This window comes from Canis lupus, chromosome 34 (genome assembly GCF_048164855.1).
Source record: "Canis lupus baileyi chromosome 34, mCanLup2.hap1, whole genome shotgun sequence".
Taxonomy (NCBI): domain Eukaryota; kingdom Metazoa; phylum Chordata; class Mammalia; order Carnivora; family Canidae; genus Canis; species Canis lupus.
Window position 1 is genome coordinate 8,920,353 of NC_132871.1, and position 23,129 is coordinate 8,943,481.

At 39.8% G+C, this 23,129-nt stretch overlaps 1 protein-coding gene across 19 annotated transcripts in view; it reads right to left on the minus strand.

Moving 5' to 3' along the window:
• Positions 1–23,129, minus strand: part of OSBPL6 (oxysterol binding protein like 6) — a 208,390-nt gene that overhangs the window by 100,386 nt on the left and 84,875 nt on the right. For all 19 annotated transcript variants that reach the window (XR_012023837.1, XM_072811108.1, XM_072811122.1 and 16 more), the window contains one exon: positions 15,577–15,768. The gene's annotated coding sequence lies outside the window, so the exon portion shown is untranslated. Of the gene's footprint in view, positions 1–15,576; positions 15,769–23,129 lie in introns of those variants that run through there.

Genomic DNA, 23,129 nt, shown 5'->3' on the forward strand with positions numbered 1-23,129 from the left:
AGGCAGACATGCACACTCGTGTCTCTCTCACACACACTGAACTGAATACAGACACCAGACAAATCCATGCAAGAGAAATTTGAAACACCGTACACACCAGGTAAACAGTATAGGAGATTGGGCTGAGCAAGGAATAACCCTGGAAAACACTTTCTCAAGGTTGTTGTATGAAATAAATCTTTGGTATTAGCTTATATTCTGATTAATTCTTTCTTGATACTAAAGGAAGACCTCAAATGACACATACTGCTTGAGAGTGCTAGTTATTTGGATCTGTAAAACTATGTTTGATGCAAAAGTACAGATGTCGTTACATCTGAGTATCTTCTTTCCCCTACTTAAACTAACCTACTTAAACTAATAGGCTTCTTTTTATCTGTTCTGAAAATTATAAATTCTAAAGATTATAACTTGAGAATTCTAACCTTCGAGACACTCTGATACAAGTTCTTCCCAACCTTCTGGAACCTTAATGCTTACAAATATGTTATTTACTGGAAATTTACCTTATACAGACTATCCAAATGCACTGCGGTCATTACAATGACTAGAACCAGTATGTTGTATACACTTGACAAAGCATTCTCAAGGAGGAATCTACCAGGCAAGAAAAAGGAAAAGCCCTCTTCATCTGTCTAACTGATCCTTGGGCATGTCCAAGGTCAAAGAAAATAACATGGTGGGAGAAGGCTCTATAAAACCTGCCTCCATGGACCATGAGGTAGGGAAAGGCAGGGATCTGCCCCAGTGCTGGATCAGTGAAGGGCCTCAGTTATGGGGGTAGAGAGGCCAGTGAGAGCCTTGATCTTCTGGCAAGATGTACTGCCCTGTCCTGAGGCTTTCCTATTGAGAGTTACTGTGTCCAGACTCAAAGACCTAAGGTCCATTAAAGAGAGGGAGGCTTTTCCATTCCCTTTTGCAACCTAGGAAAAGCACGAGAAAATGCCAGCACAAGGTTCTAATAGTCTTATGAAGGGGAAACCAGCTCTGCATGGATCTCTCTTATAAATAATACAGAGTAGGAGTACAGCATCCCAGAGAGCCATGAGATTACTGGCAAAGACATATCCCCTTTTACACACACCACCAGCAAAGGAAGGAGTACATAATTCAAAATAAACTGCCCCCATACATAAATCTAAACAAATTCTCAAGAAAAGAGCTAGAACCAATGTTACATTGGTTTGTAAACCAATCTAAACTTCCTTTAATGATCTGAATGGTTCTACTTATTTATTGGTAGCTTTTCATATTGAAGTTTCCCCTGAAAGTCAGCTGAACTCAGCCATTTTCGAGTATCACACTAATCTGTTATATTATAATGTGGCAATGACCTTATTTGAAAACTGTAATTTGAGTTGACTTGGTTTTTGTTTTTTTTGTTGTTTTTGTTTTTTACACTGAGCTGATGTATTTTCTAATTGGGACATATGCCCTAGATTTAATAATTATACATTCTTTCTAATCTAGTTTCAATCTTGTAATTGGTATGAAATTTATATTCCAGGAATATGGCCCACCTCTTTCCTCTTATTTTAGGTTTTATTGGGTTTTGGTCATTATGCGCTGGACTATTCTCAGAACTGAGTCTTCAAAACAATGTTATCATAAAGAGATTAAGGAATATGTCCTTATCCTGAACAACCAAGCTACCTCATACTATTCCCTTGAGTAATCCTTCTCTGGACATCTGCTAATTTCATAATTAATAAAACATAAATGGCCTTTCAAAACATTATCAATGAGTAAAAAAATAACACATCAAACATATTATTTTGAGGTCAGAATCCTAAAAAGAGATCATCACCTCCTTCCTGGCTTTCTCTATAATGTCAGGGGGGAAAAAATACCAATAAAAGCATCAGTCTCTTACCACTGATAATAATAGTGGTAACATATGGTAATATAGTGGTAATAGTGGTAATATAATGTCAGACCAGATGTCACATTTCTTATCCAGGAACTCGTCTGTTACAGTGTACAGATGACGAAGGTAGGGTTTAGGAAGTATATTAAATAGGATCCTCAGTTTGGTTTCCAAAGCTAGTTGACCTCAAAGACCATGAAACAACTTCTTACTTGCTATCTACCCTTAATGTACTAGTAAATCAATGAATAAACTAAATGTCAAGTCTAGTTTTTTTTTTTTTTGTACAGAATGATACATTACTGATGGTATACAATTACACATTTATAGAGCTTCTTAACCTGGGGTTCATGAATGGGTTTAATTAGCACATCTTTTAAAACCCAGGAATGATGTGACAAGTGTTGGGTATACACACATCTTATTATCCTGGGGAGATATTCACCAGCTTTCATCAGATTATCAAAAGGCTAAGAAAGTATATCTTCGGGAGTTCATATTACTAAAAGGATTGTTACCAGTACAGGTTAAAAAACAATCCACGGGCACAAAAGCTGTACAGCATATTTAACATAATGAGATCACAGGTCTCATTCTGATTTTGATGGAAGCATGTGCCACAGACACTTTTGACAAGGCCATTTTAATACCATCACTTTGATCATTTTACCAGTGTTAATTTTCTAAGGTTTGTCAGCCACTTAACCATTCATCATTTGGTTTCTGACTCTTGTTTTGAAAGGAAGCTTGGTAATGTCATAATTCATATTTTAACAAGAAAAACAATATTGGGAACTATGGTTCCCATGACTGCTAATAGGTACTGATTGTCAGCAGAGTGCAGACCTTTTGGCAACAACAGGAAACATCAAAGATTTAGCCTCTGCTTGGTGATCTTAGATAATAACTCATTAATCCATGATGAGTGAGTATAAACTGTTACTGAGGCACCAAGTGTCTTGAGTAGCAGCAAATGTCCTGTTCTCTAGAGGAATTTCCTGTCAAAATAAGCATTTCTGTACTGAGCTGAGATATGCTGAAGAGTTGGCTAAAACAGATAAAATGGCTTAGGTTAAAAATGTTCCTGCATTTAACTCTGATGCATTGCTACTGGGAATGTAAAATGGTATAACTGCTATTTGAAAATGGAACGGTGGGGGTGCCTGGGTGGTTCAGGTGGTGAAGTGTCTGCCATCAATTCAGGTCATGATCCCAGGGTCCTGGGGGTGAGCTCCATGTCGGGCTCCCTGCTCAGAGGAGAGCCTGCTTCTCCCTCTCCCACTACCTCTGCTGCTCCTGCTCTCTCACTCACACTCACTCTCTCTCAAATAAATAATAAGTCAAATAATTAATTAATTAAATATAAAATTTTATCAAGAAAAAGAAAATGGTGTGGTGGTTCTTCAATAAATTAAAGATAAAATTAAAATATGATTCAGCAATACCAACTGTGGGTATATATCCAAAAGAACTGAAAGCAGGGACCTGAGCAGATATTTGTATACTCATGCTCATACTCATGGCAGCAGCATTATTCAAAATAGCCAAAAGATGGAAGCAACTCAAGTGTCCATCAGCAGGTGAATGAATAAACAAAATGTGGTACATTCGTACAATGGAATATCATTCGTCAGAGACACAGGCAGAGGGAGAAGCAGGCCCACTGTGGGGAGCCCGATGTGGGACTCGATCCTGGGACCCTGGGATCATGACCTGAGCTGAAGGCAGACGCTCATCCACTGAGCCACTCAGGTGTTCCGGAGCTAGTGTTTAGTAAGAACCGAATTTCAGTTCGGAAGATGAAGAAGTTCTCAAGAAGGTGGTTGTCTGGGGTCGGGGGATGGGCAAAAAGGCTGAAGGGGAGTGGGAGCTACAGGCTTCTAGTTATGGGGTGAATAAGACACAGGGATGAAAGGCGCAGCACAGGGAGCAAGTCAATGGTACTGCAATAGGGTGTACGGTGACAGGTGGTGGCTACAACTAGGGGTGAGTGGAGCAAAGCAGTTTGTCAAATCACTACGTTACACACCCGAAACTAATGCAACATTGTGTGTCAACTGCACTTCAATTAAAAAAAAAAAAGAAAGAAAAAAGTGGTGGTCTGAGTCCAATCAGGCTGCTATAACAAAATACCATAGACTAGCCGGCTAATAAACAGCAAACATCTATTTCTCATAGTTCTGGAGGCTGCAAAGTCCAGGATCGTGGCACCAGCAGATACGGTATCTGATAAAAAACCACTTCTGGTACATGGATGGCCCTCTTCTTGTTGCATTCTCACATAGCAGAGTGGGGCAAGGGATCTCTCTGGAATCCCTTCTAATGCCAGTCACCAGGGTTCTACCCTCAAGACCTAATTACTTCCCCAAAGCCCCACTTCCTAATACTGTCACCTGAGGAATTAGGATTTCAACATATAAGTTTTGAGGGAACCCAAACATCCAGACCATAGCTGTGGGGGTGGTTATAGAACACTTAGAATGTATTTAATGCCTCTGAAATGAAAACTTTTTTAAAAATTTAAAAAAAAAAAGTTTTTTCAAATGGGGACGCCTGGGTGGCCCAGTGGTTAGGCGCCTGCCTTCGGTTCAGGTGGTGATCCCGGGGTCCCTAGATGGAGTTCCACATTGGGCTCCCCGCAGGGAGCCTGCTTCTCCCTCTGCCTGTGTCTCTGCCTCTCTCTGAGTGTCTCTCATGAATAAATAACTGAATCTTTAAAAATAACCTGTTCAAATGGTACATTTTATATTTTACAACAATAAAGAAGTCCCTGTGTTGTCACCAATAACGACTTTCATTACATACAGACATTAATTTTGTACTATTTCTGTACCTGGGTTTCCTTTTTTTAAATAAAATATTTCTTAATCTATTAGAATTGCCACCTCAATCTGCATTGCTCCTGTATTTGTGCATACATATATTCTTGACTATGCACTGCACTGTATCTGTACTGATTCTGTACAATCTTTGTTGGGGGGGGGGCATGCCACTTTCATCATTGCAGTCTGATTTCATGGGCCACAAAAACCAGATTGTTTACTGGGCTTATCATTTCAGTTAAGACGTAAGCCCTCCATTACAAACATTAAATACAGCTGATTGTGCTCACAGCCTGCCTGAGATACCACCCTCATGCCAGTTCTTGGATTTTATTATATTTGCCCGAAGAGAGCCCAAAATAATCCAAATGATTTGCAGATTGGAGTTCCCTATCTGTTCAGCAGTTAGAGAGAAAGACTGTACAAAGTTCAACACTCCCAAGAGAAAACCTCCTGGTTGTCCTAAAAAAAGACCCACCAAGCTGCTAATGGTACTCTTGAGGCCTGGGGCATTATCTGTTCTGTTCTTCCTGGTGCTCAGTCACACATTAGGAATAGGAATAGAGGCAGTAGTGTAATTCTTTCAAAACACAGATGAATTAGCCTGGCTGCAGACAATGACTGCACCTGCTATCTACCTAATTCACTAGCCATTATCTCCCTAAATCACAAATGTTGCATGATTAGGAGGCTTTAGCAGAATCTTATAAAAGCCGTCATCTCCCCAGAATAGCAAGGTTTATGTAGACCTTTACCCACATATCAGGGGGCTCATACTTCTGTTTGCAGTGGGCACTCAGATGAGTGCTGGTTTCAATTATTGCTCATTCATCGCCACAGGAGAGAAGGAACAGCTGACAATAACGGAGGATTTGCTGCCGGGCCCCAGGCTCTTCAGCCTCCTGTACTCATTTAATTGGGGTGTGGTAATCTTCGCACACACCTAGTGTGAGCTGGAGCTGGCTGACACAGGCTCAGGAGCCCACTGGGTACATCTCTTACCAGACCAGCCTTCCGAGACATCCTCTTGGGAACCTGAAATTGGCCATGGGGAGAGTATGTAGGCCATGCAAATCAGCATCCCCTCCCTTTCTTTAGGGAGTTGATTTTTGCCAGTACTCCACTGCCCATATCTTGTGCTGTTTTTTCCTCTTATTTTTACACTAAAAAAAAAACCCCAAAACAAACAAACAAACAAACAAACAAAACAAAAACCATGGATTGCCTAGGTCTGAAACCAATCCCAACTCTGCTATTTCCTAGCTATGAAACCTCAATTTCTCTGTGCCTCAGTTTCCTCATCTATAAAACAGAAATAAAAACATCTATCTCATGAAATTCTGAGAAGTAAATGCATAATTTGTGCAAAATGGTTATTATTATGCCTCCCTTGCCAAAAGACTGTGTGGGAAGCAGACCTGAGGACACACGGTATCCTCCATGGAGCATCAGTTTCCTCCATGAGCAGGTTCAGGCCCCCTAAGTCTTGAGTACCAATTTTGAGGCTCATTTGAGCCATGACACTATTTTATAAAAAGCCCTATGAAAAAGGTTTGCTAATTTGCCATCAAAGGATCAAGAGTGTTTTGGGGGGAAATGCATAATTTAACAAAAATGCACAAAGTAGAAATGATATACCAGTTTATGTCTATAAATGGATCTGGGGCAGATCCATATTAAAAATAATAAGCCTACACTTATAAGAGAATGATCAAATGAGAGACTTGAGATTACTTTAGTATCAAAAATAATTGAAACTGATACAAAGTGAATAGTAATGGTTTTATAAACTACACTTGAGGTCCAGATAGTGTCAAATTTATAGTATGTTATAATTAACAAAGAAATGGATATCAAAACACTTGAGCTTAAGCCTTCCTTTTGCAGCAGATCACAAGATCTTGCGTCTCAGGACCTTTGTTTCCTTTATGCAGGGAAGATACTTCAGCACCCAACTGACCTCATGGGATTTTACAGGAATCAAAAAAGAAAGAAGTACTTTAAAATACACACACACACACACACACACACACACACATACCTGGGTGGTGCAGTCAGGCGTCCAACTTTTGGTTTCCACTCAGGTGATGATCTCAGGGTCATGAGATGAAGCCCTCCACCCCCACCTCGAGTTCTGTGCTCAGCAAGGAGCCTACTTAACACTTTCTCTCCCTCTCTTTCTGCCCCTCCTCCAGGGGGCTCTCTCCCTCTTTCTCTAAAATAAATAAACAAATCTTTAAAAATAAAATACACACATATATTGGGATAAAGCCGGCAGACTGAATACAGGATCTATTTCACCACAAAACTCCCCTGAAAACAACAGTAAAGGGACTTTTTAAAAAGATTTATTTATTTATTTATTTATTTATTTATTTATTTATTTATTCATTCATTCATTCATTCATTCATTCATTAATTTGAGAGAGAGAAGAAGAATGCAGGAGGGGAGGGGCAGAGGGAGAGGGAGAGAGAACCTCCAGCAGACTGCACGTTGAGTAGGGAGCCAGACGTGGGGCTCAATCTCACAACCCTGAGATCATGACCTGAGGTAAAATTGAGAGTCTGAAGTTCAATGAACTGAGCCACCCAGGTGCCCCCTCACTTTTTTTCCTAAAGAAAAACCCAAGAGCAGTGAGGACAGGCAGCAATAGCAACAGAAGTTTGGGGCTGGAGAACAGAAAAAAGTAGTAAAATGGTATCTGGTTCATTAGTGAGTCCTGTCACAGGATGAGTGGAAGTTTAAGGAATTCAAAGGAAGTTTTACTATGTCACTCGATACCAAATTGAGATGAAAAACAAAGCTACTTTTCCCCAAATCCCAAGCCTGGGAAATGCCAATGCTAACTGTCTAGTAGACACAGGTTTTGCAAGGTGGTCCCAGGACCAACATGCTACCTGGGAACTTGTTTCAAATGCAAATTCTTGAGCTTGTCCATGCTAGTGGGTCAAAACCAGTAAGGCCCAACACTCTATTTCAACGAGCCTGGCTCTGGGTAGCCAACCGGACCTTGTTCTTCACTGACCTAACAGTAACACTAGGGAATAATACTATAGTATTAGACACAGAGTCACTCCCAAGTAAGAGATCTAAAACCTCAAAAATAAAGAAATTATTTCAAAAATTTTCCTCAGAAACTAAAAAAAATTATAATACGAATTTCAAGTGATAAAGTGTCTAGCACCTTACATTTATATAAATGGCCTTTACACTACTAAAATTACTAAAAGCTTTAGAAAGCTAGTGAAAAACCATTTTTACTACACACACAGTATCTCCATTATGTATAAGAAAATAAAGCAACAAGTTCTATCATGAATCAACAGGACTCTACTAATCCTTGTGACTGCAAACTTTTTTGGATACCAAATTCAGAAATGGACAGATAACCCAGTCACTGTCTGACTCCATCAGAGGTCAGTGAACTTTTCACATAAAGGGCAAAGCCAGACAAAATATTTTAGGCTTTATGAGCTATTCAGTCTCACTGCAGCTACTCAACACTGCCATCGTATTAGAAAAGCAGCCACAGAAAGAAAATATGCACATGAATAAGTGTGGCTATCCAATAAAACTTAATTTATAAAGCCAGGTTTGCCCTATGGGCCTATAACTTGCTGATCCTTGAACTAGATTATGGAAGATTAGGAAGCGTTCCCGGGACCAGACACTGCAAAGAACTTTTAAAATTGTAGACTCTCAAACAGCTTCCCATGGCAGTTCTATTAATCCACACTATAGCTGGCGAAGCATTCACAAAAGAGATTCTGATTTTAATGCCTTCTTGCCAACTTCAGATTTCCCTATCTCCCCTAACATGTAAAAGATACTTATGTTTAGAAATATACATATTGAAAAATACTAATAAGATAAAGATTGCTTTGATCAGAGTAAATGTCTATCTAGGATGCCACTTATCAAAAGGCCTGGCACGAAAAAGATTTGCTACTATTCACCTGAAAGATAACATCCTAGGTAGTACAAGAGTATTTCAAGAAAATGCATAAATTATTTTTAAAAAAGGAAAAATGTTGGGACGCTCAGCGGTTGAGCGTCTGCCTTCGGTCCAGGGCGTGATCCCAGGGTCCCAGGATCGAGTCCCACATCAGGCTCCCTGCATGGATGCTTCTCCCTCTGCCTGTGTCTCTGCCTCTCTCTCTGTGTCGCTCATGAATAAATAAATAATCTTTTTAAAAAAGAAAAAAGAGGGATCCCTGGGTGGCGCAGTGGTTTAGCGCCTGCCTTTGGCCCAGGGCGCGATCCTGGAGACCCGGGATCGAATCCCACGTCAGGCTCCCGGTGCATGGAGCCTGCTTCTCCCTCTGCCTGTGTCTCTGCCTCTCTCTCTCTCTCTCTGTGACTATCATAAATAAATAAAAAATTAAAAAAAAAAAAAAAAAGAAAAAAGAAAAAATTAAATTAAATTAACTTTATTTGTAAGTTTTGTCACATTTCTGAACTTTAAAAAGATAATATGAAAGATTTAAAAAAGGAAAAAATTGGTCTAGTCCAAAAATGAGTAATGGCCAAGTACCAGAGCATCTAAGTAATAAATTCTCAACACACGCCACTCCCCCCTCACAGTGTCTTTCTGCGTAAATCTGGCTACTTCATCTTTGTGAATCAAAAAAACACTGTGCTCGATTTACTATCAACTTTGGTATTTTAGCCTATTTCAGTTTTTTCCTTTGGAATGTTTTATTTTGGGATAAGTTACAAATATACCACCACGAGTTCCCATATACTCTTTAACTAGGACTTCCTCCAGTTTTTAGAAGCTGACAAAACAAGAGATTTTAACCTTAAAGTGCCAGTTGAGAAAAATAAAACATTTGGAAATAAATTCACATGCCAAATTTGTAGGTATTGTTTAAATAAACTGCACCATGCTTTCAAATTCAGGACTCAAACCCTGAACATGCAGTCAGCAAAACTTTTAAGTTCTCAGCTCATGTCACTTCCAAATGGGCACAATCTCCATCACGTTCTAGCACAATATTCTTTTTATTTCCTTCACACTTTTGTCACTCAATAGTTACATTATTTGTTTATTGGCTTATGATCTGTCCTCAGAGCCTTCACTGGCTATGATTCCTGCTCTCCCCGTTATAATCCCCAGGCCCGAAGTAGTGACTGCAGCATACTGGGTAGACAGATGCTCAAGAGACTTTGCTACAGGGATGACTAAATGAATGGATGAAAGCCTACACACGTGAGTGAACACTTCAGATGTAGGAGAGGTGATACACACAGGATAAAACTATTTAAATAGTCATTGTTTCTGAAATCTCGAAACTTTAAAAGCCTACCACCAGCCGTACAGAGGGACATTTAGTGGAGCCCATGTGTTAGGCCATCATCTTTGAAATCTTTTCTTACTGGGGAAAAGTTTAGAATTGTTACTACTCCCGATACATTCTTGTTCTCTGAAAGCCAAACTTTTCAAAGTAGATGTGTCTCGTTGGTTTACAACACACAGTACCTCCGAGCATTACTCAGCTCATGTGAAAAGTCTATAAAGAGACTTTAAAGCAACCTCAAAGTTGGACTAAGTACAGTATTAATCATTCTTCTGTAGCTAAAAGTATATTCGGAAGAACTCAAATACTGGATTCCAACCTTATGGCGGTGGTTTGGGAGTAAGACATTTTGAGGGGAGAGGCGAAAAGTTTTAAAAGACAAAACGGAGAGTGAGGCTGCCTCCCTTGCTCAGTGCTCAGCTCAGGGTCCAGGAATTACCTGGGTGTAGGAAAGGGAAAGGAAGGATAGATGTTCGGCAGAAGGGAAGGATGGGAGGGAGGGAGGTGGGAGAGGCTATCTATCCCCATATTCTCTATGAACACTTACATTTATCCCAGGGTCAAATATTACAAAATGTGTCCAAATATCAAAGCACTTGGTCACTTGACCAAGGGAGAAAGAAGGCATTCTAAAATACACACAGATAAAATATCCATTTATCAAATAAAAAGAAACAAGAAGACAAAAATGGGGCACTTTCAGGCTATCCACCTCACTTAGAATGTCTTTCTTCTATCTCGGGACCCCGCACTGTAGAGGAAGGGTTGGCACTAATAAATACATCCAACGTAGCACAAATCGATACCGTCCAAAGAGTACAATAATCTGTCATTCCTGGAACATTTCCTGCTTATGATGTAATGAGTGACAAAAAACTCAAGTGATCTGGTGAACTAAAGATTTAGTAGACTGAATTTCACTGGCAAGAAACATAGCGACACGAATACTAAAAATGAAGTCGAAGGAAAAATTCGTCTTCGAACCTCAAGCAGAAGTTTTGAAAGACCAAAAATAATGATAATAAAAGACGAATAAAACTCTAGATTTTTTTCTGCATAAAAATACAGTAAGAAGTATAGTAATGCTGAGCTTATTCATCTGAAACTGTTTTATGTACTTAAGGAACAAAGCAAGTAAGTTTGTAATCTTATTTTGAACCAAGATTTTAGTGTAAGAGAAAAGAGATACAAATATAAAATCAAATAATATTAAAACTCCGTAAACTTAACTTGAAAAAAATCAGTATAAACTCCTATGTTTTATTTTTAAATGTATGTAGTTTCTACTCTGCCCTAGGCTCTTCTAAGCCTAGAAATGGTGAAAACCCATAAGAATGAGCCCTCCTAACACCCAGACTGTAGTTTCTAAATTCCATTAACGATTAAAAAGAACCAGGGCTTCTTGGAACGGCTGATACTTCGACTGGGATATGAAATGCACAAGAGGAGCTCGGGTCATCCTGTTGTACCGAAAAGCAGGGTCAAGAAATTAATGGGACAGGAATGCTTCCAGGATGTTCTGTACCTTGATCTGGTCGCTGATAATATGGAAAATGGTCAGTCTGTGAAAATTCATTGTGATTCTTTTATGATAAGCTCTCTTTTCTATATGTATACACAGGAGCCAACTTGAAGGGAATCCCAATGAACAGAGAAGGTATTACTTGAGCAACCAGGAAAAAAACAAAAACAAAAACAAAAACAAACACTGTAATTAATTAGACATAATAAATATTTTTAAAAGCCATGAATTTACAATGATACTCAAGGAGAAAGGAAACCCCAAAAAACAAAGAAATATCTTTGCTCACTCTTGGAAGAAACTAAAGTACCAACTCTGAAATTGTCTACCAAAAGGTTAGTATTAAGCACATACTTTGCTTTTCCTGGATGACTGTATTTCAGGGTCAAATACTAGTTGATCCAAATACATATCTACTTCCAGTAACCTCAGAATAAAAGGGGGGAGGAACAGATGAATACATATCCAGTAAAAGTGGGAAGGAAGAAGTCATTAAGTGGGGAAAAAAAGTATACCGTTAATATTGTATTTAACACATAATTTTTTTTAAGATTTTATTTATTTATTCATGAGAGACAGAGAGAGAGAGAGACAGAGAGACAGAGAGAGAGAGGCAGAGACACAGGCAGAGGGAGAAGCAGGCTCCATGCAGGGAGCCCAACATGAGACTGGATCCTGGGACCCCAAGATCCTACCCTGGGCCGAAGGCGGCGCTAAACTGCTGAGCCACCGGGGCTGCCCACAACTTATTTTTCAAAACTGGTGTAAATTTTTCAGATTTTGGGATGATCATTTTTCAAAAAACCTCACATACAGAAACAAGAAAAACAACATACAGGGGGTGGACTGGTCTAAGGCACAGTCTTTATCCCTGGATCAAGACTCTTTCCTGGTCCTTTGTTTCCATTCTTATGAGCACTGTGAAAAGGAAATTTTGAGGTCTTCTCATTCTTCTTCCCTGTAGAGAAGATCTGGCTACCGGCCTTCCCCCAGACCCCCTCAGCTCTTCAGAATTAGATGCCTGCGGACCAAAAAAGGCCTCCTTCAAGCAGGATACAGAAGAGGAGGAGAAGCCCAGGAGAGGAAGCAAAGGGTAGGTAAAATGACCTCGGCGTGGTCAATTCTCATTGGATACCGTCTCCATTTCCACTACCCAAGGGAGGAGTCTTACAATCCACAGAACAGATAAAAGGGAGCAAACATCAGCAAAGAGTTGAACACGCTTTCTCCTCTACCCATGTTATATTTGCTGACTGGTTAGCTGATTTACTGAGTTTACCTTTTTCAAGACTTTTCAACCTGTTTTATGAATCAGTAATGGCTTCTAAGCACTCTTCACTCCATTTTCTCAGTCCTGGTTAAGTGAGTTAAGTGAAAAGGAATGGGGAGGTGATAACAGGAACTCCAAGAAAAAGGGAGAAAGGGGGCTTTCTGAAATCTTTCCTGAGTATCATGCATACAAACTAATTCCTGTGTCAAAGAACAACACAAACACATTTCGTGAAGGAAATGAGATGCTAATTGCCCACATTTTCTTTTTTAAAGAGGAGTTTAATTTCTGTCTCAGAGTCAACTCACAACTCAGCAAATATGTGTGGGAACAAATTTCCATTTACTTTATTTCCATGAACTTAAATCTGATGTTCATCTTTGCTTGTGGTCAAATATCAGGAGATCCTAGGGATTGCTGGCCTAAGAAACTCCCGGAGACAGAGCAAAGTAATGCAGCCAGGATATGAAACCACCCAAAATAAACATCCAAACCAGCCGGCCTTCTTTCTTGCTTGCTTCAACATTATAAATCAATATCCTGAGGCCTAAAAATCTAGTTCAGTAACATTTAAAGGTAAATGAAGAGTTGGGACAAGAACCGCTCTTTGGGGATCAAGTCAGTTTCCTCCATCTGTAAACTCTGATCAAATAATTAATGTCTGAGGTTTGCTAATATGGACAGAAAAGGACCCTAGGATTTGAAATGCCTTTGTGGTTAAAGTTCTTTATTACTGTATAAAAGTTTGATTCAATATCGTATTAACAAGAACATCTCTGTAAGTGGCTCCGTTTCCAACAATATACAATGATATAAGATGCATAAAGACACACTTTGTGACTGGCTACATCCCACTGCTTGAGGACTATCTGATTCTGATGGTAAGATTTCTCAATGTCAAAAGTTCTACACAGGAAGATGGCACAGCATCTTGCTCACTGAATCACTCTGGTGTCCAGACTGAGTGGGGTGGGGCTAGTAAATGGACTCTAATCCCAATGGGTATCATTGAAGAAAGAAGCCAAATCAATGAATTGGTTTTGCCTCCCAGGGACAAAACCAGTAAGATCAGGCACTGAAACTCTGGGGTCATAAAATATCACTCTGAAGGGACACTGGGTGGCTTAGCAGTTGGGCATCTGCCTTCGGCCCAGGGCATGATCCTGGAGTCCTGGGATCGAGTCCCGTGTCGGACTCCCTGCATGGAGCCTGCTTCTCCCTCTGCCTGTGTCTCTGCTTCTCTCTCAGTGTGTCTTTCATGAATAAATAAATAAAATCTTTTAAAAAAAATCACTCTGAAATGACAACATCAAGGTCTGGAAAAAATGATTCAAGCCTTATCACTATGCAAATCAGATTTCCAAACTAAGAAAAATGGACCAGTCTGATTTTGGTAAAGTCTTCCTTCTTCAGAGGCAGGTCTGGGAGGGGTCGGCTTAACCTCAGAAAACCATCATTTTCAAAATACACAGATTTTATATAAAGTAATAAAATGCCAAACCAGAATAAAGACTAACAGCATGTTATGTGTAAAGTGCACAAAGTGATTTCATGAAAGGAAGGAGAAATTGACACCTCAAGCAGACAACGATGGCGAAAGCCTACAGGTGCCAGGCAGGTAACATAAATCTGCTAAGGCCAGTTGGATTAAATACTTACGGAATGGTAAAGATTAGCAAGCTTCAGGCCTTAGAATACTTAAAAGACCAGATTTTTAGTCTTCCAAGAGAAGCCAGGTATCTGATTTTTCTGTGAAGTTTCCAGATTGTCCAATGTTGGCAATTAATTCAATTTTAAAGAAGAAAATGTTTACAGTTTAAGAAGATTATAGTCTAAAATTTGATCTACAATCCACTGTAGAGTCTAAAATATAATTTTAAATAATGCAGTAATAAACAGAAAGCTTCTCACATAACTGTGATTACACTAAATTATGGAGCCTTGGTTTCTGCTCTACCAAGAGGCACCAGTCCATACAAGGAAAGGGGAGGAGTGGTATGAGAATATATGGGGTGTTTCCCAAATTACAGATGTCTGAGTTATCACCACCACCACCCCTGCGCCCCAGGGCAAGTAAGAGTTTGTGTAGTGGATGCATAACTTATGAGAGCCCCCAAGAACTCAACTGGTACACCCTCCCACTCGGCCTCACTGACCTCAAGAAAGTAGAAAGCTTTGTGTAACAGGGAGGAATGTGTCTAAATTGTGAAGACCAAAGTCACTGAGCCTAAGATATCAACTAGCATGTGTGAAGTGGCTCTGAAAATAATAACTGTAAATATCAGAGATGACAAGGAGCCCCCATAGGAAGCACTGCTGATACCATATTAATTATTTCAGTCTCCTGGGAAAAAAAAATCTCTGTGACAGATTCCAAACAATGGAATCATTTTAAGACTGTGTGTATGCATGGATGTATGTGCATATACGCATATAATGCAAGCAGAGTTAACATTTCATTTTGTAGACTTATCTCTGCAGCTTTATTACTCCAGAAGGGAAGGGCAGTATCTTATTTCCACGTGATGCCAGACCGCAGATACAAAAAGATTAAATATTTTGGAACGGTTTTCTACTTCCTATCTTTTAAAAAAAACAAATCCAGCAAAACTTTTTATCAAGATGCCTAAACATAACCAGGATTACTCATAAGGTCTGATATACACATAGAAGAATATTTAAAGAAACACCTTCCTGTGATTTGGTAATGTCTCACTTATCTTTTGCTGTAATTATTAAGCACTGCCTAATCCAACCCTGTTGCTGATCTTAAATTTGTGTTCTCCTAACTCACCTTGGAACCAGGAGTCAAAGTCTTCAAGGTCGAGGTTAAGGTAAAAGCTGTTCAAAGTGGTTTATCCTCAGAAGCCAGCAGCTTTTTCTCTGGGACTCAAGTCTGTCTACTGACCATGCTGGGGTGATCCGGTCAATGACAGCAGTGGCTCCTTGATTTCTTTCTCTTGCTGTTTTGCAGCCAGAGGTAAAACTGAAAAAGAGAGATTATACTCATATGGTACGAGTCCACAGAAAGTTCATGAGCTTCACAGGGGGCTGCCAATGACCAATCAGAAAATTCCTTCCAACTTATCGTTTGAGGAGAAAGAGTTCATAAGGGATGATGTCTCAGATCTTTACCTCCTTTGCTCAATCTTTCATAATCTCAAAGATGTAGCCACTGAACTCATCAGCCATCAGTAACATTCATAATTTACATCTTACCCAGAACCTGGAGTAAGAAAACTCTCAATTTATATGGCAAATATTTTCTAAAAGGTGACAAAGCATATTTTCCAGAAACATGTTTAACCCTTCAATGAACTGTATACTTCAGTATGTATGTATTTATCTAAGTAAGCTCTACACTCAGCACAGAGCCAGATACAGGGCTTGAATTCATGACTGTGAGCTCGAGACCCGGGCCGAGATCAAGTCAGAGGCCTAACCGACTGAGCCACCCAGGCACCTTGAAACCTTAATTTTTAAAACCACTAAGTATGAAGTGATTTCACCAGATGAGCATATAAATATACTATCACCGTGCCCTGATAGAGACTCATCAATAGTCTGTAATTTGTCATATAGAACACAACTGCCAAACTTCTAGAACAATCCTCTAGCAGAAAGAGCTGATTATACTATCAAAGAACACAGTTTTCAATTTGACATTATTTCTCCAAAAGCAAAGAATATTTTGAGGAAATAAAATATGTTCATTTTGGAGAAGGAGAAGGAGAAGAAGGAGGAGAAGGAAGAAGAAAGAAGGAAGAAGGAAGAAGGAAGAAGAAGAAGGAAAGAGCCAGCGAGCTGACAAGTACTCCAAAGTAGGAGCTGATCCTGAAATGCAACATAGTTTTTTTCCTGCAAGCCTAAAACTCTGGTAGGTTTGTTTATTCACAAAGTAGCTTTAAAAATTACTGCCCAGGTTTGATGATTTTTCAAGCCTCTTCTTTTACTTGGTTTTAGGTTTTCTCTTTTGACTTATGGAAAAGGAAAAAACAAATGCACACACACACATATTCTTAAAGACAATGACTTCATGGAAGAGCAAAAGATTGATGTCTACTCAGGATCCCATGCTGTGATTGCTCCTATAAATACCATTTTTCTGGGAAAACAAATGCATGTATGGGGGATTGTTTTAAACCTGCCTACACCTCTACAAAAAATAAAATTTTTTGGTTTCAATCTATGTTGTAAGACAATTCCATGCATCTTGTAAGTCTTAAATTTTATTTAGGACAATTCCATGCATCTTATAGGTCCTAAAAATTTAATTGATGACTGTGATGATGACCTAGAACTAAAGTCAGGATCTATCAAGATTAGTTTGTATGCTCAGAATGATACCTGTTTATTTTCTGCAAACACTACTCAATCCATGCTCTTTAATCCCATATCATTATAGGTAGACTGAATATGGTCAGCTGCAGGAAATCCCCTGCCCACTTTTCTTTGCTCTTTTCTATGATGGACTCTGCCAAGCTTTGGAAAAGGAGAGAACACTAAAAAAAGAAAAAGAAAGAAGAAAAATATGGCAAGGAGACCACTGTGCTACCTTGTAGGCTCTTTTCTTTCACCCACACCCATTCCTCTTCCCTAGTCTTATTCTCCATAACGTCTTACCATCCTGTAAGGGAAGTGGGAAGGTCAAAGAACAGATGACCCCAGGGTAAAATCATGCTTTCCTCTCTGTTTCCCCCAGTCCGGCAGCAGAGGTGGGGAGAAGGCAGGTGAATCTTGCTCACCATACCTGAGGAATTCCCAAATTATGTGCGTGCTTTGTTGCCAACCTATGTAAATCAGACCTTGGCCCAAGGACCATTTTCCCACTTCATTCATCCCTTTTCCCTTTGCCTCTACATCCTTCAAAATCTAGCTCAAGACCACAACTCCCAATGCCTTTGCTGATCTCTGCTAGGAAGAAGCAACTTATCACACCTGATACTCTGGTCAATTCTACTGGTAAACAGCAGTCTTGGTCTTACCTGTTGCTCACACCTATTTCCCCTACCAGACTGTGTCAAGTCTGAGAAGCAAGGACTGGACCTTAGCTCGCTGCACACAATAAGTGTGAGTTAAAAGTGAAACTTGTAGAACTACTATTTATACGTACTTTGTAAGAAATGAATCTATTATTGTTCCTTTGGCACAAAAGTGTGCATTTCACACAATGTATATGCAATGTCACAGAATAAAGGTTTTGGCTTGTTTTGAGACTCTAAAGAATGTTCGTATGGACATTCTGTGCAACTTTAAAAAAGACAGCAACCATGACAAAGTGCAGGGCTTTCCATAACCTTCGGGGGGGTAGGGGCTGGCCACGCTGATTAAATATTAGCACTTTATCAATATGTGGTTCAGATATAATCAATCATCTCTGATAGTTCCTGAAGTCAGAAATGTTAGGCATCATTATTTGAATACAGCTTCAAAAAATTGATTAGGACAGAAAGATTTATATCATCACATTCAAATTCCGAATTTGCAGGTGACTAATATGTTATTTTATTCAAAAACCAAGAAGTTAACCAAGTGACAACACAACCTTATTTAATTAAGAAACTGTACAGGGTTGTTTTCCCTTCTACATAAACTGTGTGCAGGGCACAAGTCCAAAGGTACCAAGCTTATAAAATTCAAGTCTGATTACTCCTTGTGATAACACATATTAGAGATTAATTCTCAAAGCTCTTGCTAAAAATACGCTCAGAGAAGGGAAAAGATTGTTTCTTTTTTAAAACTATGACCAAAATTAATGCTTTTAAAAAAATTATATGTGCTTTTTATCAAAAGACACAAAAGGACTCATGTTCCCATTTAATAATACATTCTGCAGACTAAAAAGCCTCCCAACACCCTCCCCCTAAGCAATTAATAAATTAGAAATTACAAAGGTTGGAAAGGCTGATTCAAACAGTCTCCTATACCAATCAGTACTCGGGTGGGAGTCTTCGCAGAATCTCATCAGGGAGTTTAGTGATTTGGCAAAGGTTCCTTCTGAATGGCTCATTCAGGAAGCAAATGATCCATTATCTCCGCAACAGAATTTTTCCTGTAAGTTGTGTGACTAATCCTCCCACGGCCCACAGCCTGAATTTTGCCCACTATACACCATGTTCCTGTCCAGCACACGCCCCCCACAATCCACTCAGTTATTCAAGCCCCTCGATGATGATCCCACCAAACACTAGGCTGTCTTGTGTAGCTACTAAGTTAATGCACAGAATGCAAAACAGAGACAAGATAAAGCGAGCTACATCATCCTGTAACATAGTAAACAAAAGATTCTTAAAACAGTAAAAACACAAAGACCACCAGGAGAGTATTAACACAAAGTTAGCAGTCTACAAAGCAAAGCCCGTTTCACAACAAAAATAAAAGAGACATTTTTGACCATTCTCTGTACATCAGGTGGCCCACCGTGCTGACTTGATGCCTACATCATTTTCACAAAGAAGTACTGGTCTTTATTTAAGGTTAAACATCCTAAATTGCTTTCCCATAAAACTGTAGCCTAGGGATCCCTGGGTGGCGCAGCGGTTTGGCGCCTGCCTTTGGCCCAGGGCGTGATCCTGGAGACCCAGGATCAAATCCCACGTCGGGCTTCCGGTGCATGGAGCCTGCTTCTCCCTCTGCCTGTGTCTCTGCCTCTCTCTCTCTCTCTCTCTCTCTGTTACTATCATAAAAAAAAAAAAAATAAAAAAAAAATAAAAAAAAACTGTAGCCTATGGCATGAGACCTTTTCTTGTTATCTTGTTTACTTTGTCTACTGTCTCCACTAAATATCTTAGTTGGTAGAAAGATTTTGCTATTTTTTTTTCCACTGGCAAACAAGGTTTAGACAAGCAATTGATTTTCCTCTTCTTACCTATGATAATCCCAAAGACACTGAGGATTTTTATACTGTGTCTAAATCCCTAGAGAATAGATTTAGTGCTATGACATAACAGAGTTTATGAAAAGAGGCTGTTCCAGGGTCACTTCCTGAAGATGAAAAACACGATCTGCAGGCCCTTTCACCCAGCAACTACTGTGGTTTTCCTGTCAATAACTGAAGAGCTGATTTTTAACTCAGAAATGTATCTAATCCCATTAGTGCTACCATACATCAAGTTAAAATTCACCATCTGATATAACATAACAGACTTTTCACATCTGCCATTAAGCATTGATTGATTTATCCACTCAACACGAAGTCAATTGTGCAGTTACTATATACAAGCATTAAAAGCAGACACTAAAGATCTAGAAATGTAACAATCAACAAAAACAAAGCTCCATCCCTTAAGAAATTTAGAGTTCTGGGGCACCTGGCTGACTGGGTCAGAAGAACATGCAACTATTGATCTCAAGGTCATGAGTTCAAGCCCCACATGGGGGATAGAGATTACCTAAATAAATAAAACTTAAAAAAAAAAAAGAAATTTAGAATTTAGGCATAGAAAACAGGACACAGTATGTGAATAATCTTTTTAAGTTACCATATTATGGGTGGCATGAAAATATTCATTCCAGCTTAGAATTTATGAGGCAGGTGGAAAGTAGATTGGGGGAAATTGCTTAAATGAGGAGGTATCTGAAAGATGAGCAGATTCAGGCAAGGAATGGACAAAAGCAGAGACTTTCAAACAGCGAGGAAAAGTGTATGAAAATCAACAGATGGGAAAGCACAGACTGTAGTTTCAGTACTCAGAGCCTAGGGTACAAAAAAAGGAGGTGGTTGGGTGGAGGCAAGGCAGAGAGCAGGTATGGAACGATTTAAGACCTTCCATAAAGGCTTCGATGGAAGGTCTTAAATGCTAGTGAAGGACCAGACCTCATTAGGTGGGCTGGAGAGAACAGGAGTTGGGTTCAGAGCAGCGGAATCAAGTGATTATGTGTTAATGCAGCGGATCCAGGGGAACAAATTTGAGACAAGAGAATCCAGAGGCAAGTGAGGACCTCAGAAGGCAGCAGCAGCCCCAGAAGGAGGCGAGGGCTACGTGGGAGAGTGAGCATCCTGGAGGGACAGGTGAGGGACTTCTATTTGAGAGAGCAGGATGTGATCCTATCGGGCATCACGTATTTCTTGACTTGGCAAAATAATGGGAAACAAAGCACAACCATTTTTTTCAGAAACACGAATGAAGTAATATAAGGTCAACATGTTAATAAACTGAAACAATTTACTCGGCACATTTTCTCAATCTGTTATATTTTTACAATCTGGGCCGATTTTTCCAGATTTTTTGTTTTGTTTTTTCTTTGTTTATCTCTAACTTGGTTTAAACTGATACGTTATTTTTCTGAGGGTGGAAAAAGTGTTCTATTTTTCTGAATCCCCAAGGCCAAGCACAATCAAGGACCTGGCATCTATTAAGCATTCAAAGAAAATTTCTTTTTCCAGACTTAACAGATTTGTCAATGCTGACAAAAATTCAGATCCCTGACTCTACAGGGAAGAATTCCGATTATATAATACTTAAAGGAGTCTTCAATTTTATTGTTCCCTTGACAATTTGTTTTATATCTGAAAGACAAATATTACAGAAGCCACTCAATGGTTCTATCATTCAGTTGAGTAACATTTTATTTAAAAACCCCAAAACAGGGATCCCTGGGTGGCGCAGCGGTTTAGCGCCTGCCTTTGGCCCAGGGCGCGATCCTCGAGACCCAGGATCAAATCCCACGTAGGGCTCCCGGTGCATGGAGCCTGCTTCTCCCTCTGCCTATGTCTCTGCCTCTCTCTCTCTCTGTGTGACTATCATAAATAAATTAAAAAAAAAATAAAAACCCCGAAACAATATATGGGGTGCTTGGGTGGCTCAGTTGGTTAAGTGGCTGACTCTGGATTTTGGCTCAGGTCATGATCTCGGGGTCCTGGGATCAAGCCCCACACGGGGCTCTGTGCTCAGCGGGGAGTCTGCTTCAGGATTCTTTCCCTTCCTCTGACCCTCCTCTCACTTGCTTGCTCTTGCTCTCTCTCTAAAATAAAATGGATACATCTCTAAATCAAAAAACAACTTTAAAACACTATAAATATGCTTTGGACATATTCTGATTTTCCAAATGCTATAGAGCAAGAGTTAGTACTTTCTCGGTGAAGGTCCATATCAGTAAGCATTTTAGGTTTTGTGGGTCATGCAGTTGCAATAATCAACTCTGCTGTTGTAGCAGGAAAGCAGCCAAAGGCAATATGCAAATGAATGAATGAATTTTATTCCAATAAAACTTCCCTTACAAAAAAAGTGGTGGATCCCATTCAGTCCTTGGTCTATAGTTTGCTGCCTGTGCCTACCAGATAGCTTACAGTGGCAACTTGGGGTGATTTCATGGTTTTTTGTTCCTCAATGTACATAACTGATAAAGGGACCAAAAAATAATAATAACTGAAAAAATGGACTTCAAAGAAAATTTCCACTAGCAGAGTAGTGATGAAAAGGCAAACAAAGTGGAGAGGTTCTAAAGAAGTGATGCATGTAAGTAAACAAGAGAAGTTTGGGCAGATGAGAATAGGAACATAGAGTTTGCCGATATCTCAGATCACCGCGAAGAGACTCCAATGTATATTCTAAGAGGAAATATGAAAATGTGACTCATGCAACCATTTCAGGAAGTGCTCCAACCAATGCCCAAAATGCTCATTGGGAGAAGAAAACTTCAGTGAAAGCTTAATCCATTAAATAAGAATATATTAAGAAATGCATGAATCTTAACAGAATGTTCATGTGAAAGAAAGCCAGGGAACTTGGAGATTTATGGAAGTCTCAGAGCACGCTTCCTTTATGAATTCTGATGATGACGCTCCATCTACTTCATAAAACCAGGAGGAAAGTAAGGAAATACTGTCATCAAAGCTTACCAATCTGTGTTCAAATCTGAACATGATGTAAACTATCCTAACTCACTCTCATCAGCTCACTGAGGCTAACCACTAGTTGACCACTGACGCTGACCTGGAGTCCTCATGTGTAAAGTGCAGCTCCTGCACGGAGGTGGTCGAGGATTGAGCAAGCTTATGCATGTGAAGTGTTCAGAACACGGGGCACCCAGGTGGCTCAGCGGTTGAGCATCTGCCTTTGGCTCAGGTTGTGATCCCGGGGTCCTGAGATCGAGTCCCACGTCGGGCTCCCCGGCAGGGAGCCTGCTTCTCCTGCTGCCTGTGGCTCTGCCTCTCTCTGTGTGTCTCTCATGAATAAATATATAAAATCTTTAAAAAAGTAAAGTAAAATAAAGTGTTGAGAACAGACCCAGTACATGGGAAATGCTCAAGTGCTGTGGTGCTGCTGTGGCTCCCCGGGTCTCTTCTCCCCAGCCAACCTCACTGCTGCTCCTCTTGTGCTCTCCTCTTCCCCTCGGCTCCCCCTG